A 22,290-nucleotide genomic window follows, 5' to 3' on the forward strand; every position below is an offset into this window, starting at 1 on the left:
CTTACGCATTGGTACTGACAATTAGGCGTGACATGATTGATAGGCACACTAACATACTTTTTTAATTGTTTATTACAACTTGTAATTTTGTTTTCGCTCTAAATTCAAAGAATGTTGCTTTGAAAAATCTTAAAAAGATACTCTCATGCTTAAACTTGTATTAACAGGAATCAGTTTTCTAGCTAGCTTAGACTGCTGATGCCCCATAGGCTTATACCCTACTCTAATACTCTCCAAATTACCATCGCTATTATAGACATATGCACCTCACACGTCGTTTATAGATGGACAAATGTTGCATGCTAATACAAGCAATCAACTATATAGAGTATAGACACCGTCTCACATTGACATACCGTACTCATAGTAGTTTACCTTCACAAGCAATCATTAGCAAGGACATTAACTTGTTAAGGGCAAATGATGTTAAAAACGAATACGAGTAACAAGATATTCAAAATTTAATACAAAGTATGAATAATAATTTTTTTAAAGAAGAACAGACATCTCAAATAACTAAAAAAATTATGTCGCTAAATTATTTTATGTACAAATATTATTAGAAACGTATGAAGTATAATCTTATATACAACGGATATATTTTATACGACTACGTGTTCAAGTAAGCAAAAGTTCGAGATCGAGACGAGGGCATGTGGGGCGTGGGGTGTCAATGTGTCATGTCACCATAATAATTTGATTATTTGTTGGCAATCTTGGCAATAAAACAGAAACTTTTGAATTTCATACACTTGTGAAAAACCCCACGAAGCTTCTTATAGTAACAATTGCATGCCAAATTGCCAGCCGAACAATAAGTTCCTAACCTTTGAAGAAATTGAACAAATACAAGGTTTTTCATTCTCTCTCCTCTGTAATCTTTCTAAGATTTTCTGGGTTTCTTATTATTTTAAATAGTTTTGCTTAACTGGGTATTATTGCTATTGTGTTTGTGAATTGGAATGTGTGTTTGTTAATTGGAGATATATTTGTTCATACATTTTGAATGTTTGTGTTTTTGCATCCAAATTGTTTGATGAATGTCTAGAATAAGATTGAATTTCATTGTTAGATGAGTATATTTAGTGCATGAATTGTTAAAGTTGAAGGGTTGATGAATTTATTGATGCTTGTTAATTGTTGGGAATTGATAACATGAAGTCATGAAGCTATGTTTTAACTCTACATTTCTATAATAAGTGCTAATCTTGCTCCATTTTTGGGTGAAATTCAAGTATTTTGATGATGATAGAGTACTCCTATAATGCTAATTAAGGAGTTGTGATTGAAGTTTATGGATATCTTTTGAATTGATTATGTTGTTGGATTCAAGATTTGTTAGGTAAGAATCCTTGTTAGAAACCATTTATATCGAAATTCGAAGAAATATAGTTGTGCAACTAATCTAGCTTAGTTACAGGGTCTTGTAATTTGGAAAAGAAGGGTTTGGTTTGAAGTGGTCTTAAATGCATATTCTATAATGTAAAGTGAATTATGTCTTTATCAAAAGACTGATGTTTGCTTTGAAATGATGTGGGGAATGCTCTTCTTGGAAGAACTTGTACAATCTTGGTAGAAATTAGTTAAGCAGATTAAGATATTGTTAGAGATGATATAAGATATCGGAAAATAGATATATTTTCTGATATCTTATATCATCTCTAACAGATATGTAGTACTTACAAACAACCTTAGTTCTATTAAGTCTAATCATCATTAATTTGTAAGGAAAGGGTCATGGCAACTTAAGGTAGAATTGCGATGTTTTACTATTAGAATACAAGCAAGAGCGCAAGAAGGCGCTCTTTAACTTTGTAAGAGGGTTGAATCAACTACCCTTTTTGGTTTATAACTATATATGTAGGCTAACTTATGTAATGTTATGGATGGAATTTTTGAGAAATGGGGAAATGTTTGTCATATTGGGTGCCAAGTCATTGGCATATTTCACGATTAGCTAGAATGGCCTGGGCTACTCTACTGCAGTAGTTTCACTTGAGGCTCAAACTTAATGCTCTTCATGTTTATATGTATAAAATTTGTATCTTGTAACACTTCGTTATACTAATGAAATCGAATGTGGTAGTTAAAGCGTGCTTCGTGTGAGGCAAAATGAGTGCTTATATATCATATATCATGTATTGGAGAATGATGATAGTGCTTTCTTACATTTGTAAGTAATTAAGGAATGCATGTATATGAAAGCTAAGGTGATCTTCCATAGTTCCATGAGAACCCTATCTTTCTGTACTTAGAAGATTTTATCTGCTATGCTAGATCGATATCCATCTGTTCCTCCAAAGATTTTTTAACGCCAACATACACTGACTAAATACAGAATAACATTGTCTTTGATATTTCTTGATAGAAGTTTCTTCTTTATCCTCAATTCTTCAGGATGCAAGTTCTCTCTATTTTCTTTGACTCTGGTCTGTTTCTGATAATGTAGATATCAATCGTGTAGTTGATTTGAGAACCAAATTTTCAACACCTAAGCACATAAGAGATAAACATCATGTTCAAATTCCCAGAGCATCAGGTTGCAGGCCACCTGGCCCTTGGGGGAAAATTAGGCCCGCAGATAGACGAATCAGGGCGCTTTTGCAAGCCTCTCCAGGAGGATGAACGAGGCTCTAGAGAGGTTGCTTTCTATGAAGCACTCTATTCTACCTCAAAAGTCAAGAAGCAAATTCTTCGCTTCTTCCCTGTATTTTACGGTACACATATTATTGAGGCGTCTGATGGATCAGGACTGCATCCTCACCTTGTTTTGCAAGATGTTGTCTCGGATTACATAAAACCGTGCATCATGGACATCAAAATCGGATCCAGAACATGGTATCCTCAAGCATCAGAGGATTATGTTGCGAAGTGCCTCCGTAAAGATAGAGGAACCACCAGCCTTTCTTTGGGTTTCAGGATATCTGGCCTGCAAATATACCAAGGTAAAAAATCTGGTTATTGGAAGCCTGACAGGAAGCAAATTCAGAAGTTTACAGCAGATGATGTCAGATCAGTTTTGAGGAAGTTTGTGTCTTCAAATCAATTAGGTGATTCAGATCACAAACCTGATTCTGCACCAGCATGTTATATGTATGGTGGTTTCTCTGGAATTTATCAACAATTGCTGGAACTAAAATCATGGTTTGAGGAACAAACAGATTTTCACTTTAACTCTTGCTCGATCCTCTTAATTTACGATGGTGAATCAGAAAAGAACGGTGGAAATCCTCAGTCTACGATTAAGCTTATTGATTTTGCACATGTGTTTGACGGCAACAATGTTATTGACCATAACTTCTTGGGTGGTCTTTCCTCATTAATCAAATTCATCTCTGATGCATCTGCCACACAGCTCAGCAAACCCAAATGGTTGGATGCTCCGGCTGCTTAATGTTGTACAACTTTCTCATGCTTTTTCGACTGTCAAAACTGTGGTTCCGATTTCTAGTTCTGAACTATCAGTTTGATGCAATAGTTGCTACTTTTTTGAAAGTTTCAGCTTTGGCATGCTATGGAGGAAATGCTGTTCCTGGTAATTTGCACCTTGTTTAATCAACTAACTGATCATGAAGCCTCGCTCGCATTGGCTACTAATCCTTTTATTTGATCAGAATAGAGTGTGAAGGTGTGAAGTATGTGATTCTCTTGGAAAAACAAGTGGGTTTTAAGGATGTCAGTAGTTGATCAAAGCAGGTTATTGATAGAGTTAGCAAAATCAAAACATAATTGAAGTATAATTTAGCATTTTGTTTTACAACATAAATTTTTTTACATGAAATTTGGTATTACTAAAATTTGTAGCGTACAATTTTCTTAAATTAATTTGTTTTTCAAGTCGTTTAAGTCAAGTTTTGACACCTCTAAACACCAACGTGTTGATAAAAATAGATGGTCCAACTAGAAGATTTGTGTGCAAGTTGTCGTAGATATTCCTTATGGGCGGGGTAAACCCATTGCTTGGAATCCGGGCCTGACGCGGATCCTATAGCACGGTCAGTTGCTCTTACAAGCCAACCAATTTCCCACCCTAATCTACTCAATTGCACTTTATCAAGTCTTTAATTGTTCCATCAATTTAATGCTCCCACTCGAGTCACAAGCTTGCGTTACTAAGCTCAGCAATTAGTATTAGTCTTTTAATGGTATATTAATTAGTACAAAATGGTGTAATTTAATGATATGGGAACTCTTTATTTTGGAAATTCATGAAGAAATTTATCATTATTGAATTTTGTTTCATTATTGGAACTCTTAAGATTGTATCCCATAAAGCTCATGTGTTTTTTTTTTTTTGGTTGTTTGTTTGTTTCCCCGTTCGGTACCGTTGTGGTTTTCTGTTTTTTGTTTTTTTTTTTTTCCAAAATCATATGATACATGTCATATAATGAATAATTAAAATTATGATAATTTTGAAAACAAACAACAGATGAAAAGTGAAAACATCTTATTCTTTTTTTTTTTTTTGAAGCAAAAAAACATCTTATTCTTGTTTCATGTTTTTAGTTTTTGATTAAAAAGAAAAAAAAAAAAAAAAAACAATGCCAAACAAGCACAAATATTTATTTACAGTTTTTTGTTTTGAAATCAATAGCTAGTGGCGTAATAGAATTCATTTTTCTTTCTCAAAAGGTATGCAAGGGACGAAAAATAATGTGTATTATTCAGAATATTCACAATGTTTGATTCATCAACTACCTTGATATTAATCTTTATAATATTCTAGTTCTAATAAATTGTTATGACCTTATTTTGATAGTAAAATTTCTGAAAAATTGATGTAATCATAATGTTGGAATATATATATTTTTAATTATTTTTATCAATGAATTTTTTGAGTAACAGCTAATGTTAAGACCTTAAAAGGAAGAAACAACACTCATAATCTCATACTACGACACCGTACTATGTGTCTATCACTATCGTATTTGTAAACATGATTACAGAACTCAAAACTTTTTCAACTAGTCTTTAAAAAGGATCAAATTGATTGTATTAGAGTTATCAAAACTATAATACATTAGTAATTTGGTGATGTTATGAAATAAATTCAAAAGAAAACCCTACCTAGGGATTGTTGAGGAGAGCCTCTTCTATATGAGCAAAAATTAATGAGTCACCCGAGTATATATAACAAATTTTAATTGTCGAGAAAAATAGAAAGTCCAATTAAGAAGATAATTGTGGAAATTGGAGTTTTCATTTTAGGAGGATACCCGTTGTTACTTGGAACCCTTACCCAACTCTTGGGAAGGAAACCATAGCAAACTTGGGCCTGCTGCTCTCGCAAAGCCAACAGTTGAAACCACCCCTTTCTACCCAATTACACAACTTTCTCAATTCTTTATTGTTCTATCTATTTATTGCTCCCACTCGGGTCACAAGCCCACGTTACTGAGCTCAGCAATTATAATTACCCTTTTCGTGGTATTATTAATTGGTACAAATCCGTGTAATTTAATGGTATGGGAACTCTTTATTTTGAAGATTATATGCAAGAGAGTTTTCTTCTACTCATAAAAAAATTACGATTATTTACATTAAAATCATCTCATTCCGATCCAAGTAATGCTGCTATGTGGCGAACCAACCATAATTATGAATTAATAATTATGAATAACGTGGGCTATTCATAATTTCCATAGCCATAAGGACCGGATCAATCAGTATAGTATATCTTCCTCTGTATTTTATTACTTGTTTCATAACATCATGCACGGAGCATTCTCCAAAAAAATGCTACTATGTGGTGAACCATGCTATTCAAAATTTACATAGCCTTAAGGACCATATCAATCAGTATTGTATAACTTCCTCCGTATGTTATTACTTGTTTGAGTTGTTTCATAATTTCATGCACGGAGGGCCTGTTCTCTTACGTTGAAATTCAGTTCAGTTCAGCTCCTAATTTCCTTCTCTTATAAAATATTCAGTTCAGTTCAGTTCAGTTCAGTTCAGTTCAGTTTAGTTCAGCTCCTAATTTCCTTCTCTTATAAAATATTCAGTTCAACTCAATTCATTTCAGTTCAGTTCAGTTCAGTTCAGTCAATGAGAACAGACCCGGAATAATCTCTAAAAATGCTACTATGTGGCGAACCATGCTATTCAAAAATTTACAGTCTTATTACTCGTTTCATAACTTCAGGTGTGAAGTTTTAGGAGGAATAATAGTGAAAAGTAATAAAAAAAATGCAGTAAAATTTTATTAATAGGTGTAAAATTTTGTTGTAGTGAATAAAAGGAAATTAAAAAATGATGGTCCAATTGGAATATCAGCCAAGTGGGTACTAATGGGCCAAGGAGGCGCAAGCCCGTAATCCTTCCACTGACGAGAGCGGGAGGTTTTCGTTGCTCTGTGAAACCAGCCTCACGCGGTCCCCTCCACTTTAGGGCCCATGAAGATTGGGCTTTCGCCCAACCCACATGGGCCAACTCTTAACTTGGATAGGGCGAGCCAGCATACTGCCAACCTTGACCCGACCCAATTAGCCGAAATCCTGTTCCATCACCTTAGTGCTCCCACTTGGGTTACAAGTCCACGTTACCGAACTCAGCGACATGTTAGTCCCATCTTTGGATATTTAAAATATGAAAATAGTTTGTGAACTTTCGATGTGGGACTTTAAATTGGCTTATGTTAAATTTCTTTCACTAACGTCTTATTTAAAATCGATTGTTCATCTACAAACAATAATGTGAATCAATGTTGGAATTGCGTATTGACAAATAAAAGGTTAAATTCATATGTTGCAACTAATGAATGAGCTTAGTTTAATCTCTTCAATTCGTTAGAAAATTCTTTTGAGAGGATATGAATATCTACTTATCTGATTTTAAGATACAATTTAACCATAAATGTATTTAAATCTGTATATTTCATATAAATCTTCTATTTCATATGTCGCAAACATCATCACAATTTAAAAAAATTTAAAGCTGACTAGCCCACGTAACTTGCTAATATGTTTTAGGGATATAATATATTGTTGCAATGGATGCCTCATCAAGTCATCATGCAACGTTGCTCTAAAATTTCCCACAATTATTAATCATAACATTTAAAAAAAATAATGTTCCAATAACATATTTACAGGTCATTTTTCTGTTGGGTACCTTACAATTATATTAATCCCACTGCAATAATGCATTGAGCAGTGGATACGCTGCTCTGCTTAAGCCAACAACCTAGAGTAAGTACCCCCAACAAGATCAATGCTTGCAATTGTTCCATAACCTTAATGCTCCCACTTGGGTTACAAGCTCTCGTTACTGAGCTCAGCAAACCTTTGAACTCGGTATGCGTATATTAATTACGTAATTAATGTTGTAATTAATAATTATGGGAAATTTAAAATTATGTCGTTCCAAAAAATTGTTTATGTGTCACGTGAACTCCTTACACAGTTACACTAACATCACAACACATCACCAATCAAGATTTTTTATTTTGTCATCATTATTAACATCGAACCTTATTGAATGCAAATCTTACTTATGACCATCTTAGCTAGAAATAATTTATGCACTATTAAACCACACAAATATATAGAAGTATATATACATAATAGAATGTTGAATATAAGCAAAGAAATATGTAAAATAATATATTGCTTTCATCGTAATATAATTACTCATACAATAAAAAAATAAAAAATAATCAATAAATTTCTAAACTCCATGATAAAAATAACTAAAAATTGTTCAGAATAATTCTCGTAGTAAAGCCCGAATCACACATTAGTTATCACATAAAAAAGACAAGCTTTTATAAGGTCTTAAGAGCTTCTGCTATTTTTTCAAATGTGTTAAGTTTTGTTTTAGCCAACATATTGTCATTGTTTTATTGCATACTTTAAGCAATTGTTAACGTATCACGTTATTCACGTACTAATGTTGAAACAATACGTTAACAAATCTTTGTGTTAAAATCAACAAGAATAGTTTATACTCCATAATAATTAATCTCTGTTTAATTTGAGGATGAATGGAGGTGCAATTTTATAACAAAAATGAGAAGAAGAAAAAAAAATTGCTATCAAAATGAACTATTGACTCGTATAAAAGTGGTGGTCCATTAGAAGTTTGTAGTCAGCTGTGCCGGCTTTGTGGGGGGAGATACCGTGTTTCGGGTGTGACCTCGTCCGTCTGTGGGAGTTGTTTTAGGTCTGCCCTACAGCCCTGCGTGTGTGTTAGCCAGCAGCTGTGTTTCATTCGTATTGCCCGAACACAGATGCTCTTAAACTTCAAGATGTTTCACCACTTTAATGCTCCCACTTGGGTCACAAGCTTGCGTTACCAAGCTCAGCAATACTCATTGCATTGTAAACAATATATTAATTTAAAAATATTGGTGTAATTGATTGATATGGGATTTTTGGACTTTTAATGCCTTTTTAGTTACTACTGGAATTAGTTTCCCTTTGTTTAGTCATTTTATACTATAACATTTTGATCTTATTTTCTACAAAAACAAAATCGTGATTGTTTTGGGTGCTTTTGTCCCTTGGGAGAGTTACGTCACGAAGTCTGATCCGGCTGAGCTGCACCTGCAAAATAACGGAGACTCCGGGTGGTTGGAGCTCCGCCTCCGACGGTCAAGTTAGTAACTTGAAACGGAATAAAGAGAACAGAAAATTAGGTAGGGATCTGCTCGGATTCCAAGCTCAGGTCTTTCTCTGAAGTGAGAGAATAAGGGTGTAATAAATGATTCAATGTGTCCCCAAAATGGGGAAATATCTCCCTATTTATAGGGTCGTTGGGAAAAGTGTCATTACCTAGGTCACTTGACCTAGATTTTAGTGGGCTGCGCCGTTTTACGGCGCTCCTAGGAGTTTGGGCCTTTGAAAGCCGCCATTCCAGAAACATATCCGAGGGCGCCAAGTGTCAAGAGGACATTGAGCCACGTGGGCCATCCTGAGCTCGACACGTGGCGACCACTCATTGGTCCACGTGTCTAGGGTAAAAATACCCTAAACATTTGCCCCTCACAGGTCGCACGTGCATGTCACGTGGGGCCTGTGACACGTGCCCACCTTTCATAGGTGAATAGTAACGGGTTAAAATTTTGAATTTCAAATCAAAATTTTCCCCCACTATTTTCCCCCACTTTTACTTTCTATAAATAGAAAGTTACCCCCCCTCCTTTTCACACTTTACATTCGTATTGACATTTTAGAGAGAGAAAGAGAGATTCTAGAGAGACTTTTCTCTGCCCCCACCTGCATAATCAGCGAGTTTTAAGCTTCCGAGTGCTAGCAGTTCATCTCCCGGTTCACCGGCTGTAGCGGTTTTCAGATTTTTCAGAGTCAAAGCAAGGTAACCGCCTGTACCATTTTAGCTTTCCTCCCTTTCGATTTACATACCATTTTTTCCGCATGTATGCCCAGCTTTCTTTAGAAAATAGAAAATATAAATGAGTTCCCAATCCACCCACTCGGCACTGCCTAGGACACTCAGCCGATCCCCCGGAACGGCTGAGTCTAGAACAGGGGGTGCCTCTTCTGGACTGTCGGAACCAATATGCTCATCTCCGAATTCCTCCCTCTCTGTGTCTGTGCAGGACACAATGGCCAGAACGAAACAAACGGCCAGACGGTCTAAAAGCCGGCGCACCATGAGAGTGCCAGCCGATGAGGTTTTCCCGGATGGGGATCAGAGGAATTGGGAGGAGAGCGGATCCGACGAAGAGGCTCCCTCTACCTCCGGGAGCTCTGGAGTAAGAGAGGTAGACGGCGAGGGAGCCGCCTCCTCCAATGAAGCCGACGACGCTGAGGCCGGCCAGGGATCAAGAGCGGAGTCTTCCGGCTCTGACCAGGGAGATTTTGCGGCTGACTATTAGCAGCCGCCCAAAGTAGCTGACAATCCCAACCCTAAAAGAACCCGGATGCTGCCGAGCAACATTGCCCTTCTTAACAGCGGGTTCAGGGCCTTTAAAGAGAAACATCCCTTTGGAAGGGGTTGGGAAGTTATTGTCCCTCCGGCTGATGCTGTGATGGCCTGGGGGGACGACATTGATCATGCGGATGACTACTTCATCTGCTATGAGGCGGTAATAGAAGCCGGCCTCCGGTTCCCCCTCCACCCCGGGATTAGGAAAATCCTTAAGGGGTATGATCTGGGGGTTTGGCAGCTCACCCCTAACTCGTGGGTGAATATCTTAAGTTACATCGCCGCCTGCGAGTTTCAAAACTTGAACCCCAGCTTCTCTGCCTTCGCTCACATGCACTATTTGAGCAAGGCTCCAGGCGGCCATGGGGTATGGTATACTCTGACTACCTTGCCCCAATACTTAATGACTTTTGACAAAGTGTCCAAATGGTCCGGGTGGAAGGACAAGTTTTATCTGATTTCCTCCCCCACCCTAAGACACAACCGAACACTGCGCCGGTACAACACCGAGCCGGCTCTTCTTGGACGCAAATGCCCTCTCCCGGCACTATCTACTAAAGCCCGGGAGCAAATCATGGAGCCGGGATTTTTTGAAACCACAACTGAGCCCATGGGGGATGGGACTCACATTATTGTTCCTAAGAACTGGATCCCCCATCCGGACTTCTTCAAAGATGAATGCTTCTTGTCCGCCTGCGGACTGAGCACAATGTTTCCCAGGGGTAGAATACTTCTCACCCGGAACAATTGTTGTTTTTTTTTTTATTGCAAACTTGCCTTAATTCTTTCTAACTTGAAATTCTTGTTTTTGCAGAAGAAGCCCTGAAGATGGTTGACCAGGACAAGACTCCTGCTAAATCAGCGGCGCTACTGCGCAAGGAGGCGGCACTTGCCAAAAAGGCAGCCGTCGAGGCAAAGGATAACAAGAAAGGCGGGGTAAGACCGCCTGACTTAATGTTTGCATATATATATATATATATATATATATATATATATATATATATATATATTTATATATATATACCGGTTGGGTATACTTATATTTGCTTCTTTCTCAGGAGTCCGCCAAGAGAATCCCTCGATCATTCTCCAAGCTTCTCAAAAGGCAAGGAGATGATCTGGAAAAGACTCCGGCTGCCAAAGCCGCAAGGAAGAACCCCCCCCCCCCCCCCCAAAAAAAAAAACAAAGTTCTGCCCAATCCGGTCGTCCAACGACTGGGGGCAAATCCCCTGCTGTTCTGAAAAAGCTAAGTGAAAGCTCAGAACAGCAGAAGATGCCGGATGTCTCTACAGCATCGAAGGGTGGCGAGCCACCTAAGGTTGCAGACGGTGCTCAAGGTAAGGAAGCTCAAGGTAAGGAAGGAGAACAAGTCGGAGACCCATCCGGAAGCTCAAGGTAAGGAAGGAACTGAAATACCTTGGCCACTTGATTTCATGAGAATCAAGACCAAGGTTGATTCTTCAAAAGGGTCAGTCAGCAACCGGCAACAGATGAATGCCAGCTACGCTGCTTCTATCTTACATAGCACTACTTTTGATGCAGGTCCGACTCCTGACCAGCCGGACCTTCCAAGCTTCGCAAAGCGGATGGTGAGGACCCTCACCCGGTCCGAGAAGGCATCCATACCTGATCTGCAGGTCGTGGACTTTGACCGGATAATGGGCTCTCTGGCTGAGGTACATGATTTTTCTATCTTGATGTCTTTCATCTTTAATTTGACCAAGTAACTCTTTAACCGACTGTTATTGATTCAGGCTATGGTGAGGGTGGACAATCTCCGGGGCCCCTTCAGGCGGAAGCAAGAAGAGATAAATGACGCCAAACGGAGGGCCCTAGAAAACCTCAACTTTGCTGAACATTCTGATTATATGTGTAATTTAAAGATTAAAGCAGTAGAGTTGAAACAGGAGGAGCTGATCCGGAGTTTAACGGCTGCAAACGATGAAGCTAACAGCCGGGCTGATGACCTTGACAAGCAGCTGAAAGATGCCAAATCTGATCTCAAGGCATTAGAAGATGCTGACAAGGAGAATGCCCAACTCCGGATTGACAATGACCGCCTGAAGCTCGAGCTCATGACCCTGCGCAACAAGCAGTCAGATGAGCTGGCCCGGGAGCAGACCCGGCTGACCGAGGAGAACGAGCGGGACAACTTGGCCCGGCTGAAGATCACCTGGGGCCTCCTTTACCCAGAAATAGACTTTGAGGTCTATAAGCTGAGGTATGATTACGCCACTGAGGTGTATGATGCCCAGCAACTGGGTGATGCTCCACCGCCTCGCTTCAAAGACTGGGCTTCTGAGCAGGGATATGAAGTCTCTGATGATGAGGAGCAGGCGGATGATCATCAAGAGGGCCAAGCCAGCCAAACTCAGCCGGAGAAGACTCTGCCTAAGCCTTAGGCGGTCCTCCCACCTTTCTGCGGCAGTATGCCAACCAATGTTATGTACCGGCTTGCATGTCGTGTTTTGTTGTATCTTTTTACCAACCATGGGGTTGGGTTAACATTTCCACTTTCTTTCTTCACCGGATGTGTCCGGTTAACAATTATTCTGGCCTTTGTGCCATTTCAAATATGAATGAAGTATTCCGACTCAGTCGGTTTTTATATATGTCTTTTGAGTTTTTTCAATTTGAATTTTTCATCTGTTTGCAATTCTTTAGTATTTTGCCTAACTTAAAAAAGCATGCGGCCATTTGCAAACCGGGTACTCTTACCCCTGGGCGGCTGTGTGGTTGGTTTAGCGCCAAGCTGATTGATTGGATTGAAAACACTTGATACTTGGAGAAGTATGGAGTGTTTTTAGGCCAATCAATCACAATGGTGATTGCCCCAAACCAAGTGCACAACCGGCCATAAAAGCGGGCGCTTTGAGCTTTTTACCCAGGCGGTTATATTCCGTCTGGGGTTAACGCATAGCCATTACACAATCCTTTGCCCCAATAGGGGAAGTGAGTGCAACTTTGGAATAAATAACCTAAGTAAGAATTTCTACCAATGACCGAATGATGCTTATGGGCATCCGGTTTCTGGAAACTTATTCGTTCTTCATAGGCTATTTTGGTCAGACGGCTATGAGTTGGCCAATTTCGGTCGTTCAATTTTTGTCGTCTGCATTGGTACGTAGAACCGACAAATAGTCTGTTCTCTGCGACGATTGCACCCGGAGGGGTGTCGCCGGACGCCTTTGTCCATGTTGGGACAGGCGATTTTATAAAATGAGCAACCATCCAGCTATTTAGCCTCGGGTCTTGTTTGAGACCGGTTGTGTAGCCACTAAACGTTTTTGTGCTTAGTTTTTAGTAAGTATTAAATTTAAATAAACAAGGGATCCGAGTATTACCCAGGCGGTCCAACAAATGTAACCTTTACTAAGTGTCAAACTTAGTTAGGTAAAGAAAAATCCGTCTGGGTATTACCCGGATGGATAATTAAGCAATAACTCGATTTTGCAAATAAAGTCTGAATCTTCATTAATTGACTTACTGTTTACAAAAAGTTCACAATCTCAAAAGTAGTACTTTTTTAGATTATCTACATTCCAAGTTCTAGGCAGACGCCTGCCGTCTGGGGTTTCCAGGCGATAGGTGCCATCCCTTACTTCTTCATAAATCCGGTAGGGGCCTTCCCAATTTGGAGTTAGCTTTCCCAGCTCATTGGCCCTACCGGTTGCCTTCATTTTCCGTAACACAAAGTCATCCACTTTAAGAGGACGTTTGTGCACTCTCTTGTTATAGGCTCTGGTCATCCTCAGACGGTATATCTCATGGCGCAGGACAGCATTGCCCCTACGTTCCGGGAGGGAGTCCAATGCCAGCCGCATGGCCTTCCAATTTGCCTCTTCATCATAGAGCATAACTCTGAGAGTCGGCTTATAATGCTCAATAGGCAAGACGGCTTCAGCACCGTATACCATGAGAAATGGGGTTTCACCAGTTACCCCTTTAGCAGTAGTCCGGATGGCCCATAGGACATGAATTAACTCTTCTGCCCATAAGCCACCGGCCCGTTCAATTTTCTTTTTAATGCCGTCTGAGATGAGTTTGTTGAAGGCTTCAACTTGACCGTTTGCTTGGGGTCGACCGACTGATGCAAAACAATGTGAGATACCCTGATCTCCTAACCAAGTCTTGAGCTGGGGGGTTTCAAACTGAGGGCCATTGTCAAACACCATAGACATAGGTACCCCAAACCGGGTGATGATATTCTTCCAGATGAAAGAGATGACATCCTTTGTCTTGATGTTTTTAACCGGCTCAGCTTCTACCCATTTGGTGAAATAATCCACAGCCACCAAAATGTAGCACTTTCCGCCTGGAGCAGGCGTGTAAGGACCCAAGATATCCATGCCCCATTTGGCAAATGGGATTGGGCTGTGGATTGTCGTTAGATCAGTAGCCGGACGATGAATAAGTTTACCAAACTTTTGGCACTTGTCACATTTTTTCACCAACTCCTTGGCGTCTGCTTCAAGAGTGGGCCAAAAGTAATGTCGTCTAGCTCTGACGGCTAGGGACCTGCCGTCTATGTGGGAGGCACAGAATCCCGAGTGCAAGTCTTCGAGAACTTCCTTCCCCTTTTCTGGGGTAACACACTTCAATAGGGGTTTAAGAAACCCAGCCTTGAAGAGTTCTCCATTTTTCAACTCGAAGCTTGCATCTCGCTTCTTCAGGACGGCTGCTTCCTGTGGTGAATCAGGAAGTGTTCCGTCTGAAAGATAAGCCTGGATGGCATCCATCCAGGTGGAGCTTTGGTCTAGGGTTCCAATGGGCTCTTCATGTATGCTTCTTTTTTCAAGAACTTCCCAAAAGACCGACCGAGGAGTATCACAGCAGGCGGATGAAGCCAATTTGGACAATGTATCCGCCTGGTTGTTATCTGACCTGGGCACTTGATTCAGACGGAATTCCTCAAGTGCCCCAGTCTCTTCCTTGACTGCCTGAAGATATTTGATCATAGCCGGATGAGTTGCCTCATATGTTCCCTCATACTGGCTAACGACCAACTGTGAATCAGAATAAGCGTCAATCTTCGTTGCCCCTGCTGCCTTACACATGCGGATTCCGGCTAGCAGGGCTTCATATTCCACCTCATTATTTGAGACTTGAAACTTAAACCGCAGTGCATATTCAAATTTGTCCCCCTATGGGGACTCATATATAATTCCTGCACCACAGCCATTCTTTGTTGAGCTTCCGTCTACATACACTTTCCAAACCTGGTCAAGATTATCCGGTTGCACCGGTCGGGTCATTTCAACAATGAAGTCGGCAAACGCCTGACCTTTCACTGCTTTTCTAGGTTCGAAAGTGATTTCAAGACTTTGCATTTCAATAGCCCATTTCAACATTCTTCCGGATGACTCCAAAGTAGACATTGGCCGCTTGAGGGGTTGGTCGGTGTAGATTACCACCGGATGAGCCAGGAAGTATGGCTTCAATTTCTTGAAAGCCATATACAGAGCAAGGCCAAAATTTTCTACCGTGGGGTACCGGAGCTCAGCATTTTTTAAGACATGGCTAATGAAATAGACCGGAAGTTGAACACCGTCTCTCTCAGCAAGGAGAACGGCACTGAGGGCATGATCTGAGACAGCTAAGTACATGTATAACACCTCCCTAGGCAATGGACTAACAAGTCTTGGCAAAGAGTGGAGGTGTTCTTTCAGCCGTTGAAAGGCCGCCTCAGCCTCATCCCCCCATTCAAATCTGGTCTTATTCCTGATTGCTTGGAAGAAGTAAAGGCATTTGTCACCTGACCGGCTGAGGAATCTCCCCAGAGCAGCCAGGCAACCGGTTAGTCTCTGCGCTTCCTTGACAGTGCGGGGTGACTTCATGTCAATCACAGCCTGTATCTTCTCAAGGTTAGCCTCTATCCCCCTTTGATCAATCAGGAATCCGAGAAACTTCCCAGACTCAACACCAAAGACGCATTTCTTAGGATTTAACATGACCTTATGCCGCCTGAGTGTGGTGAAGGTTTCTCGGAGATTGATGAGTCTATTATATATATATTTTTATTCCCTGTCTCACGGTCATATTTATGCTTATTTGAGCTCTACGGAGCTATTTTTATTATTAATATATGTTTTCTAGTGTTTTTGTAGAGTTGGTATATTTTTGTAGGAATTTGCAAATTTATGACAATTTCCCAGATTATTAGCCACTACAAAGATATTAGAGTTGAATCGTGTTTTATGACCGTATATTTAAAGCCCAAAACCGAGTTAAAGAAACTTAGTTCGGTGATTAAGGGCTCGATTAAGTGGAAAAGGTCCATATTTGCAACAATAAATACGGATCAACAAGTGAAGGAACTTGGAATTAGAAACTCTAAGGCCCAAGTGCAAGAGTTGCTTAATCAGGCGGCTATGAGGCTTTCTAATTGCTATTGGGCCTGCGAACTCCTTGGGCTACTTCGTTGGTTTGCTCCAAATTCCCACATCATTGATTTTGAGTGGGAATTAGAAGAAGTTAACTTGGATTAAAAATCCTATTTCTTTTCTTATTTAAGGAGGTAGGAATAGTACGTGGAGGGGTGTGCTGGACTTTAGTTTTAGTTTGTTTAGCTTTTCCTCAATTAGTTTTTAGATTAGTTTAGTTTTAGTTTTAGTTTCTTTTCTTTTTTCTCTCTCTAATTTTTCTTTCTCTCTCCTCTTAATTAAATTCTTAGTATGACCTTTTCTCTTAGACTCTCTCTCTCTACTTAGTATTTTTCTCTCTCTTAAATTCTCTCTAACTCTTGTTCTTAATTCCTTCATTAATTCCAGATTTAGTTTGGTACAATTTCTTCCCTTTTTAATTTCAGCTATTTTAATTGTTTTCTTGTTCATGTTCTTATTTATTTATTTGTTTGGTTTAATTATGATGATTAGTGAGTAGTTTAATTCTAGGGTTTATGGGGATCCATAATTAATATGAAGGGATAGTTTGTTAATATTGATTGTTGATATTGCATGATAATTTCTTATTGAATTGTTTTAATTCTTTGCAATTAGATTATGAATCGAGCAGATGTAATTTAATTGTGAATGCTTAGCAATATTGAATTGATGAATCGAGCAGATGTTGATTTAATATTAAAGGCTATTTTTAATAGGAACTTAGGTCTAATAAATTGCGAGAGCCTGTTAGATCTATGTTGGTTAATAAATTGCGAGAGCCTGTTAATCATATTATCTATGCATTGTTAATTATTAATTACTTCGTTCTATCCCGGAATATTAATTATTGGTGAACCTGTGACCCTAGGTTTCCTTATTATTGATTCTTTTCTCCTTAAACTCATTCTTCGTAGTATAGAATTCACATTCAAAATATTGGTTACTTAGATAATTTAGATTATATTAATTAATTAGAATTAAAAAGACTTGTTTCCCTGTGGAGTTCGACCCTACTTCCCTATCTACCTTAGTTAGTGATTTAGGTAATTATTTTTTATTAGGGGATACGACTTTACCATGTCAGAGATCAGCAAGGTGATCCGTCTGCTGTTTGGTTTTGACTATCATGTCATCAATGTATGCCTCTACATTTCTCCCAATTTGATTAACAAAGACAGTATTAATCATCCGTTGGAACGTAGCCGGCGCATTTTTCAAGCCAAACGGCATCACCGTGTAACAGAATAGCCCCTGATCAGTGACGAAGACCGTCTTCTCTTGATCTTTCTTCCACAGGGGTATCTGATGGAAGCCGGAGTAGGCATCCATAAAACTCATCAAGGCGTGACCGGCTGTAGAGTCGACCAGACTGTCGATCTTTGGAAGCGGATAACTGTCCTTTGGACACGCCTTGTTGAGGTCTGTGTAATCAACACACATGCGCCAGGTCCCATTCGGTTTCTTAACAAGGACCACATTGGCCACCCAGTCGGGAAAATTACAAGGCCGAATGAACCTGGCGTCTAGCAGCTTTTTGACTTCGGCAGCTGCCGCCTGAATTCTTTCCTCGCCGTGGTTTCTTTTCTTTTGCCGGATGGGCTTCTTTTTGGGGTCCACGGCGAGTTTGTGGACAGCGAGATCTGGGCTGACGCCTGACATCTCTTCCACTTCAAAGGCAAAAATGTCTTTGAATTCCTTCAGCAGAAGGTGCAAGCCTGCACCCAAAGTAGCATGAGCAACCGTCCCAACCTTAACAATACGTTCTGGACGGCTGTCATCCAGAACGAGATCAATGCTTTCGCCAGCCGGTTGGGGACGGAGCTCATCTGACCGCTCACCGGTCAGTGATTGCTATTTTTTCTCCTTCTTCACCTCCACCAGCAGAGGTGCCTTTCTTTTCTTACCGGCTGCTGGTGGGGCAGGTGCTGGATCGGCATCCTTGACATTGTCAAGGTCTATTGGTTCCTGGACGCCTGGGGTTACAGTGTCCCTGACAAAAACTTGGTCGGGTCTAAATTTACCGCAAGTGTACGGGTCAATTACAATAAATATAGGGTGAGCAAGGTATCGTATCCACAAGGAGGTCTACTCAAGTACCAAATTAAGAAACTAGAATATTATTTAGACGACAAAAATATGAGAAAAGTAGTACTAAACTATAAACGATTAAGGCTTGCAAACTAATAAAACGATAGACAATAATAAGAAGTAGTTCTAGGTTTCGGGTTTCGCCAATTACTCTATAATGAAATTAAACTAATTGCAGGGTTGAACATATATAATATAACAATGATCGAATTACCAAAAGTATGTAATCTCCTCTTCCAAGGTAGAAAACGCATATTTAAATCAACATTATGTCTACTTCCGTGATCACAACAATTGAAATAAACTCATTAAGAATAGGAATTCAAAAAGACCACCCCAAGTGTATAACTATTCCTAAAATTATACTACTTGACGTTTGATAATCCCACGAATTAGTATTGAAATTTCACTTCCGCTAATAATCCAATACCTTAAACATACAATCAATTGGCCATATTAAGAGTACGAATTAAAACAAGATTATCAAATTGCAATTATATAAATCAAACCCAAACAAAGTAATTCAATTCATTGATAGATTATAATGGACTACATCCCTAACCTAGAACAAAGAGATTTAGCTAGACATGGAGATTAAGAAAACACAACTAATTGATGAAGAATTGATACTAATAAACATATTAAATCAAACCAAAATCAACCAATTGCATAAACTAAAAGGATGAAGAGTAAACTCCAATTGAAGTGGTTGAACGCTGCTCTTCGTCTCCTGCGTGTGTGTGTTCGTGTTGCTGCGCCTTCTCCTCTCCCCTTCTCATCTGCTGCGTGGCTGTGTGATTTATACAGTAGTAGTTCTGAGCTGTGAGGGTTTCATCGTGGGTTTTTTTTTTGCCTCTTGCCGCTGCTGCACTTTTTGGGAGTATTGAGTTTAGTGGGTTTTCAACCCACATTCTCTTAATTGTGGAAGTTTGCTCGTGGGATTATAGTGGGCTTTGCTTTGACTCACGATCACCGCCACTTGAAAATATTTGCTGCCTAATTATAACTTCCACCTAATTAAAAATACAATGGGAACATGTTATATACTTGTATGATAAAAGTGAGTAACAAATATATATGCACATTATAATGAATTGCTTTGTAATATAATAGAATTAGGAAGTAAATACTAGACTTTGCAAATTAGGCCATTCAAATTATATTTTCTTGATTATGCATATAAACTTGTATAAAAAGATACTAAATCATACCCAATTTAGTTATAAAAAGAGATAATAAGTATATAAAATATTGACTTATCAACTCCCCCACACTTGAGATTTGCTAGTCCTCGAGCAAATAATAAGTCATATCAAGAATTTCAAATTCGATTTCATTCCAAAATAAGATTATTGTCACAATCAACGAGATGGATCAAGTTTGATACGAAACAAGAATTAGCACCCTCATTGACCAATCATTCTTACCGCTTCTTTTCCCCAAATTTGAATCCACCCTAGGGATGCTCAACCGTTTAGCTCATGCCTCTCTTCGGTTTGATGACCCTCGTCAGGACTTGCACAAAATCTAACCCTCCACCAATTTGTAGACCAATAGTATATATAGATCAAAAGGACTTTCATATGGTTGTAACGAGGCTAGGGTTAAGGGTGTGAATATTTAGGAATGTGGTGGTAAAAATGCCAAGCTAAAAGAGTAATACACAATCTTTAAAAGTAGAGATCATATTCACTCTTACCAATATATCATCACCGTACTCCAATTTTTAAACTATAACCCTTTTTTCATCATTTTCAACTTATTTCGATTGTATGATATTTTTGCTCTTTTTTTTCAACCCTTCTTTTTAGACTTTTTTTTTTTTTTTTTTTTTTCGAGGCTCAATTTCATTTTTTTTTCTTTTCTTTTCATACTTTCAAATTTTTTTTTTCCCCTTCTATTACAAAACTTAAGACATAACTCAATAATAACATTACTCCTTTTAGCAAGGCATAGGTAAAGGCCATAAGCTTGTAATGTAGGGTTAACCAAAAGATGGATATTACAGCACAACAGGGCTAAGCAACAGGAAAATGTAAAAAAGAAAAAATATGAGTGAGCCTAAATTCTGAAGGTTCTAATCATGAAAGAAAAAAAAATGCCTTTATCATTTCTCATACACCTTGGTCTTTGATCTCAGGAAGCTAAAATGCAAGTCCCAATTTGAGCGATCAAGAAGAAGGATATATATGTTGAAAATTGAGTCTTACGAGGTTCGTGGCCCTCCTTTCGGGATTCATCGCATAAGGGAAAAGCAATCCATCTTACCACAAAGTCACAAAAAATGTCACAACCAATGTCAATGAAGGACTTATGCTATCTTTACATACCATGTATATTTTTTTTATTGATCCAAAACAAGTCAATTAGAAACAATCAAAACGAAACTCTTTTTTTTTCTTGAAAATTCTGCAGAAAATTTGGCAGCACTTCCCCTAAAACAGGCATATATCAAAATTTTTAAGTCATTCAAACCTGCACAAAATCCCAGCCATGCTTCATACATGGCAACACATGACAAAACTAAGTATAACTCAAAATACAGAGGGCATTTGCAGCAATTTCTGACCTCTCCCCCACACTTAAGGACAAACATTGTCCTCAATGTTAATAAACAGAATTGAAAAGCAGAGAATTGGTGTATTTATAGCAACCAAGGACACAAAAACAAAGAAAACTAAGCATAGAAAGAGACAACCTGGTGGAATTTGAGGCTTGGTGTTTGTAGCAGCTACTCTGTTCAACAGCAGGTACACCACATAACAGCCACATCCCTGAAACAGCAGATTCTACCAGGTGCTGGCTATAGCTAGAAAAGCAGTAATTCCCTTCTCTTCATTTAGAAGTGTCCAGATCACCATCTTATTTTCTAATCTGCAAGAAAACAGAACAAATAGATAGAAAAGATAAAACAGGAACGAGAAAAACAAACAAAAACCGAAAAAAAGAAAAGAAAAAGAACTTGGGTTGCCTCCCAAGAAGCGCGTGTTTTAAGTCACGAGCTTGACTATTTTGGTGCTTAATCTTCAGTGGGTTCTTCTAAGGAGTAAGTCACTCCTGTAGGCACCATCTCATCAACCAAGTAAGGTTTAAGTCGCTGACCATTCACCTTGAAAACTTCAGATTTTCCTTGTATTTCAACTGCACCATATGGATAAACTTTCACAACAGTAAATGGACCGGACTATCTAGATCGCAACTTTCCTGGAAACAATTTCAAGCGTGAGTTAAAGAGTAAAACTTTATGTCCCACTTCAAAAGTCTTGTGATTAATGTGCTTATCATGCCAAAGTTTAGTTTTCTCTTTATATGTTTTAGCGCTCTCATAAGCATCTAACGTAAACTCTTCTAATTCACTCAATTGTAGCAATCTCTTAGCCCCAGCAGTCTTAAAGTTCATGTTTAACTCCCTTATAGCCCAAAATGCCTTATGCTCTATTTCTACGGGAAGATGGCAAGATTTTCCATAAACTAGCTTATAAGGAGACATGTCTAAAGGTGTTTTGAAGGCTGTCCTATACGCCCATAGTGAATCATCAATCTTATTAGCCCAATCCTTCCTAGAAATGTTCACAGTTTTCTCTAGAATTTGTTTTAACTCTCTATTAGCAAGCTCTACTTGACCATTGGTTTGAGGATGATAAGCTAATGCAACTTTATGTTTAACCCCATACTTTCTTAAAAGAGAATCAAGCAGCTTATTACAAAAATGAGAGCCTCCATCACTTAAAATCGCTCTAGGAACACCAAATCTAGAAAAAATATTCTTTTTAAGAAATTTCATAACAACTTTAGAATCATCAGTGTGAGTAGCTATAGCTTCTACCCATTTAGAAACATAGTCAACAGCAACTAGAATGTATCTGTTGTTATGGGAAGAAGGAAAGGGGCCCATAAAATCAATTCCCCACACATCAAACAACTCAACTT

General features: G+C 38.9%; 1 pseudogene across 1 annotated transcript; it reads left to right on the forward strand.

Moving 5' to 3' along the window:
* Nucleotides 1-633: 633 nt before the first annotated feature.
* LOC145616633 (inositol polyphosphate multikinase beta pseudogene) lies at nt 634-3,501 on the forward strand (annotated as a pseudogene). Its single transcript, XR_014107670.1, has 2 exons — nt 634-853; nt 2,450-3,501. The product of XR_014107670.1 is annotated as an inositol polyphosphate multikinase beta pseudogene (transcript).
* The last annotated feature ends 18,789 nt before the right edge of the window (nt 3,502-22,290 follow it).

Source organism: Chenopodium album, chromosome 3 (assembly GCF_948465745.1).
Source record: "Chenopodium album chromosome 3, dcCheAlbu1.1, whole genome shotgun sequence".
Taxonomy (NCBI): domain Eukaryota; kingdom Viridiplantae; phylum Streptophyta; class Magnoliopsida; order Caryophyllales; family Amaranthaceae; genus Chenopodium; species Chenopodium album.